Source organism: Chelonoidis abingdonii, chromosome 14 (assembly GCF_003597395.2).
Source record: "Chelonoidis abingdonii isolate Lonesome George chromosome 14, CheloAbing_2.0, whole genome shotgun sequence".
In the NCBI taxonomy this organism is placed as follows: Eukaryota; Metazoa; Chordata; order Testudines; family Testudinidae; genus Chelonoidis; species Chelonoidis abingdonii.
Genome location: NC_133782.1, coordinates 877,439 through 883,438, shown reverse-complemented (window position 1 = coordinate 883,438; position 6,000 = coordinate 877,439).

The window sequence follows — 6,000 nt, the reverse complement described above, 5'->3', positions numbered from 1 at the left end:
AACACAAGTTACTGGTTCAGTACAGGGGTAATGAGGTTCTCTGGCCTGTGGGATACAGCGGGTCAGACAAGACAAATCTGATTGTCCCATCTGGCCTTCAACTCTGAATCTAGGCTTTGCTAATGTGCCCCAGCTGTTTTGCTAATGTGCCCCAGCTGTTTGGGTCTTCAGTGAGCAGAGGCTGATAGCTGTGTTGACTAGAAGGTGCCACAAGTACTCCTGTTCTTTTTACAAATGGAGAGACTGTAACTACTACAGTAGCATGCTCGTGATGTAACTTGGCTCTGACCCACTCTCAGAATAGCGCTGAGTGCAACATGGTTCCTCTAACACTCTGCGCAGCGTCAGTTGTCACTGGACTGCTCACTAGGCTATGACTGTTGTAACCAGTGATGTTTGTTCCTCGTAGTTAAAACAACAGAAAAAACCCGATGAAGGAGATGGAGAAGTGGATTAATGCTCTGTAGCTACATAAACAAGGCTCATATTTATATTCCACCTGGAGAGAGGGCGGATGCATCAGCACATTTTTTAAAAATGTTGAGCAAAACAACCATTGCTACAGGAAATGGGTTTTTCCTCACACCACATTGCTTCACTCAGCTGCTTCACCACTCGCCCCTTCCCAGCAGCAGAGACCACCTCCCGGAAGGGCATGCCAGGACTGCTTCCCAGGGATTGTTCTTATACTGCTCTGTGAGCAAGCCAGGGCCCCCCATCTTGGGCACTTTCTCGGTGCCCCTTGCTGTGAATTGTGCCCAAAGGCTGAGCAGGGCCATCTCCTAAAGCTTTCGAGAGATTGTGCCCACATAATGTAATTCCACTCATCTGGGATTGGAGTGCACGGGGGCTGGTGCGAAGACAGGGAATGCCATAGCTGCCCCTGAGGACACAGTGCCCCTCTTCCCTTGGCCAGTGAGGCTGGGGCATAGGATGGCACACATGAGGCAGGTGCTGTGTTGCAGGAGTTCCCCACTGAGGAGGAGGGAGTAGGAGCTCAGGGTGGAGAACTGCCCAGCAGGACCTATGGAGCTGCAGTGCGGGCTGTAACTGTGAAAGTATATGAGGAGGAAAGATGCATCCAAAGAGGTGCTCAGGGAGCCCCAAAATGTGACTCCCGGGCCTTAGCTACTGAGGCTGAAGGCAGGAGCAGACAGCACCCAGGGACCAAGGAAGTGAGCAAGGGCCCCTGGTGCGTGTGCTGTGGCCGGCCTGCCTACGCGTAGCCTTGCCCCTGTGCTTCGACACCAGGCATGCTGAGCATGGTATGGGAATGGCTGTGGGTGCCAGGCTGTGCTATAAGCCGCCTGCCTGGGAGACTGGCTGGTCAGTCCCTCTTGCTGGGCCCAGAAGCCAAGGCTCTTTCAGGCTGCACTCAGGGCTAAAAGTGCTAACAGCAGCATGGCCTGGCCCCTTTCCACACAGGGAACTGCTCTTCTGGCTGTCTTTTCCCCTAGACTTTGTTCTTGTGGCTTCCTTCCCAGGACCTGAGACCTCAGAGCCACTGCTCCAGCCCACCGGATTTCAGCCCCTCGTGGGGTTGCTGATTCATCAGCATTGGTTAGCTTAGGAAAGGGGGGAAATCAGCAGATTACTGAAAAATAAGTAAAACCAACAAGGTGAGAGCTGGGCTGTGCACTGCAGGGCCCAGGGGAGCGAGTGCCGTGCGGTGCCCCAGGAGCTCCCTGTCCTCTTTGTTCCGCACATCCCTGCTGCTTGGGCGTGGGCGCCTGCCCTGCTGAGCAGCACAGCTCCGCTGGCACCAACTGGAGCTGGGCTGCCTGCTCCGCACCTGTGACAAAAGGGCCCTGTGATTTGCAGTCCTGCTCAGGGCCCAAAGCAAACCCAGTTGGAGTCTTTCGGTTGTTCCAAAGTCCTGGTCAGGAACCTGGAGGGGATCTCCCCAGAAGGTGGCATACACTGCATCACACACTATCCACTCTCTATGCTGGTCTCATCTACACTAGAATTTAAGGCAGAGGTTCTCAAACTGGGGGTCGGGACCCCTCAGGGGGTCACGAGGTTATTACATGGGGGTCATGAGCTGTCAGCCTCTTCCCCAAACCCTGCTTTGCCTCCAGCATTTATAATGGGGTTAAATATAAAAACAGTGTTTTCAATGTATAAGGGGGGTGGTACTCAGAGACTTGCTGGGTGAAAGGGCTCACCAGTACTGAAGTTTGAGAGCCACCAAAGGTGTGATGTTGGCACTGCTGCAGATTTTAACCGCCAGTTGAATGTGCTTCAGGCAAGGTGCCTCGTCTATTCCCGACTTTTTAACCATGGTAGCTGTGTGTCTGGTGTGGAGATGCGCCACTCTGAACTCTTCCCCCGCCCCTCCCAAAGGGGCATGTTAACGGCATGTGACTGCTCTGCCCAGCTCTCAAATCTCTAGGCCTTGGTGGCATTCCCAGAATCTGCACAGTGTGGTGTGTATGCCGCTTTGCTGATCGTTAGTGCAAGACTGGCACTGCATACCCCTGCGGTTTCCAGTCGCTGTCTCCCTGGTTCGATTCTCTGCTGTTTACTCATGGGCTCACAGCCACTGTTAGTCCGTATGGCCGTGTTTGTATCCAAGACCGTCTGAATTAATTTTGCAGCTGAGAATTTGAGCCATTGTGTCAAATGTTTTGTTGAAATCCACGTATGTTGTATCTACCATTTCTCTTCCTCCACTGCTTCTGTACTTTTGGGTTAAAAAATACAACACATCAGTTTTGTCTGGCAAGATTTGTTCTCCATGAACACCGAATTCCTCTCATTACCATGATTCCTATATCACCATATGGCCAGTGGCTTTTGTATCTGTTGCACTGCAGTCAGGCTAATGCTCCTTATTCGAATTGCTGCTCTCTGGGTCTAGAGGAAAGCTGCTCTCTGTACCTTTTGAGATGACTTGCTGGCCATGCAATAAGTCTGTTGGCTAATGCTCTAGCAGGCAGGAACGGTGTGGACCGCAGGCCGCTGGGTTAGATTGAGAGCATCAAACCACCTGCCCCTTTTGACCAAGTGGGAATATTTTGGAGTCATATTTGTGCCTCGATCTCCCCAGTATTCTCCATTGTTACCCGGTGGGATGGGAAAGGACAGTTTTCTCTCAGGACTTAGCACAGCTGCACCACGATAGCACTTAAGAGAAGATGCTACTATGCTGATAGCAGAGCGTCTCTCGCCGGAGTAGATAATCCACCTCCCGCAGAGGCAGTGGCTGTGTTGGCAGGAGAAGCGCTGTCCATGCCAGGGGGACGGTCGGTAGAATGACGAGTGGCAGTTATACCCTTTATAAGTTTGTGGTTTAGACCTGATGCCTCACTGCAAGCAGAGACAGAGGTGTGAGTGTCCTTAGTCTGGGCCAAGGACTCAATATCAGTGAAGCGGCTGAGAAGACCATGGAGAATCCAGTCGCCAGGACATTGACACCTAGCAACCAAGGCCCAGAGAGCTGTGGCCTTCCCTGTCTCTCCTAGGGAGCTGAGTAACAGTCCCCAGGACCAGCTCCAGCGCACAGGACTGGATAGGAGGGGAGAGAGCTGACTTCTGGATGGAGTCAGGGCTCTCACCTCGGTCTGACCAAGGAGGGGAGAGACACGGAGTTTGAACCGAGGGGTCCCTACAGCTTGGCTAGGTGCTGGGCTAACCAGACTGGACTGTGCTTTACCCTTCAGTTCTCTGTGCTACCCTAAGGCTTGCCTGGGCCATGTGCCAGGTACCGAATAAACCCGACTGTGGGACAGCGCTGTGTCAGTGTCACTGCCAATGCTGGGCCAGGGGCATCTGTTCGAGTCTCCCTCAGGGACCCGCTGACAGAGCTAACGGGGGCTGCAAGCCCAGAGGTGGCTAAGGAGGCAGTAAGCTGCACCGCCTACCCTGGAAGAAGACTGAGACCCTTGGGGATCTGGCACATCAGAGGGGTTCGTCCTAGAGACCGTTCCCAAGCTGAGGCCGTGCACCAGCCTTGTGGGCCTGTGACACCTCTGCCTCCCCTTCCCGTCCCTGTTGTGTGTGGATCGTGCCGTCTCGACTATGGCAGAGTGGTCTGGGTGAGGTGGAGTGGGGATGTGATGCAGGAAAGAACAAGCTGCAGAGGGGGCTTGGGGACCTTTTCCCCTCTAGGTCTCCAGTCTAATGGAGCCCACCTGGCAATGGCCACCAGGCCCTGGGAAACAAGTCGGAGTCTCCGGTGTGGGTTGCCCAAGGGAAGCATTGACAGCACTAACCTCTCTTCACACTACTTGCACCTGGCCACTTTGGGGCAGTCTCAGCAGAGCACAGAGATCCTGGCCCCCCAGGCTCGGTGCCTTGGCCCTCAGAGGTGCTTTCCCAAGGGGTGGGGGGGTCGTGGGGTATCAAAAGCATAAATCCCAATTCTGAACTTTAGCGTCCAAAATGTGGGTGCCTAGCATGAAACCTCCAAGCTTAATTGCCAGCTTGGATCTGATATCGCTGCCTCTAGCCAAAAATTCAAGTGTTTTGGCTCACTCTGGTCTCCCCAAAACCTTCCCTGGGGGACCCCAAGACTCAGAGGCCCTAAGTCTCACACCAAGGGAAAAAAACCTCCTCCCCTTGTCTCCTCTTTATCTCATCCCCAGTCTCCCCCTCCCTGGGTTATCCTGGGCAATACTGTACTTAACTCCTTGAATGCAAAACAGAGAGGGCAATTCCTCCCCCCTCCTTCTTCCCGTAGGCTGCCACAGATTCACCCTCTTAGATCTAACACAAAGAGAATTTCCCTTCCTTCGTTCCTTAGCCTGCCCAGAGAAAACTCAAACAGGTCTTAAAAAGAAAGCTTTATATAAAAGAAAGAAAAACACATAAACATGATCTCTGCATCAAGGTGACAATACACAGGGCTTATGCTTAAAGAAAATATGAATAAACAGTCTCATTCAAAAGAAATACAATTAAGCATTCCAGCAAACTACACACATGTTAAATACAAAAAAACCAAAAATCAATAAAAGCCTATTGTCTTATACCTGTACTTACAACTGGGAAACAGAAGATTAGAAGCTTGAAGATAGAAAGATCCCTCTCATAGCTGAGAGACAGACCGGAGAACAGAGAGAGCAGACAAAGGGGACACACACCCAAACATTCCCTCCCTGAGCTTTGAAAAATCTGGTTTTCTGATTGGTCCTCTGGTCAGGTGTGTGGTTCGCTTTGTTAACCCTTTACAGGTAAAAGAAACATTAACCCTTAGCTATCTGTTTATGACAGAGGGAGAATAGGGCCCTTAGCTCTGCGGAGCTGTTGCTCCAGCTCTTGCAGTGTGAAATTGATGTGAAAAGCCCCCCAGGAGGGACCCCCCAGCAGCAGCTGTAAGGCCGGGAGCATCGCTCTGGACACAATGCTGCAGATGGCTTAGCCAGGTGTGTGGGGGTGTGTGTGCGCAGTGCTATCAAAACAAATGGGTGTTTTGCACTCCCTTGGCACCAGCTGCAGAGGGGAGACCTGGCCCTCTCTGCTTTGAAAAGAATCAGGCTGGTGGCTGGCTCCAGCCGAACAGTGCTGAGCCCCACAGCACAACCAGCCCTGTGTGGACGTGGCAGTAGAAGAGGGCTGCAGGGCCATGGGCGGGGTGGGGCGGGGGAACGTGGCTGGTGGAAGGGGAGCAGTTGCTGAGTCTTGCCCTGTCGCTGATAAGCTTGGCGAAATATCCTTGTCTGAGGGTGGTGCTGAAAGTGAGTCACCCCCTGGCTGTGGGGATGGGTGGGTCGGCTCAGGGCCCCCTTTCACCTGCTGTGAGAGTTTACTCCTGAACGGCTCTGCCCTGGTTCTAGAGCAGGAGGGATGGAGAAGGGGCAGGCCCAGCCTGAGTGGGCTGGGAAATCCCATGGCGCAGGCAGCCCAGAGCAGACACTGAGGCAGTGTCTCACACGTCCAGGGGCAGGTGTGTCACTGAGCCCACTTCACAGATGAGGAAACTGAGGCACAGCTGTAGGAGAGGGATTGGCCAAGGCTATCGCAGAGGAGTGTGGAGACAAAGCCCATCTGAGGAGC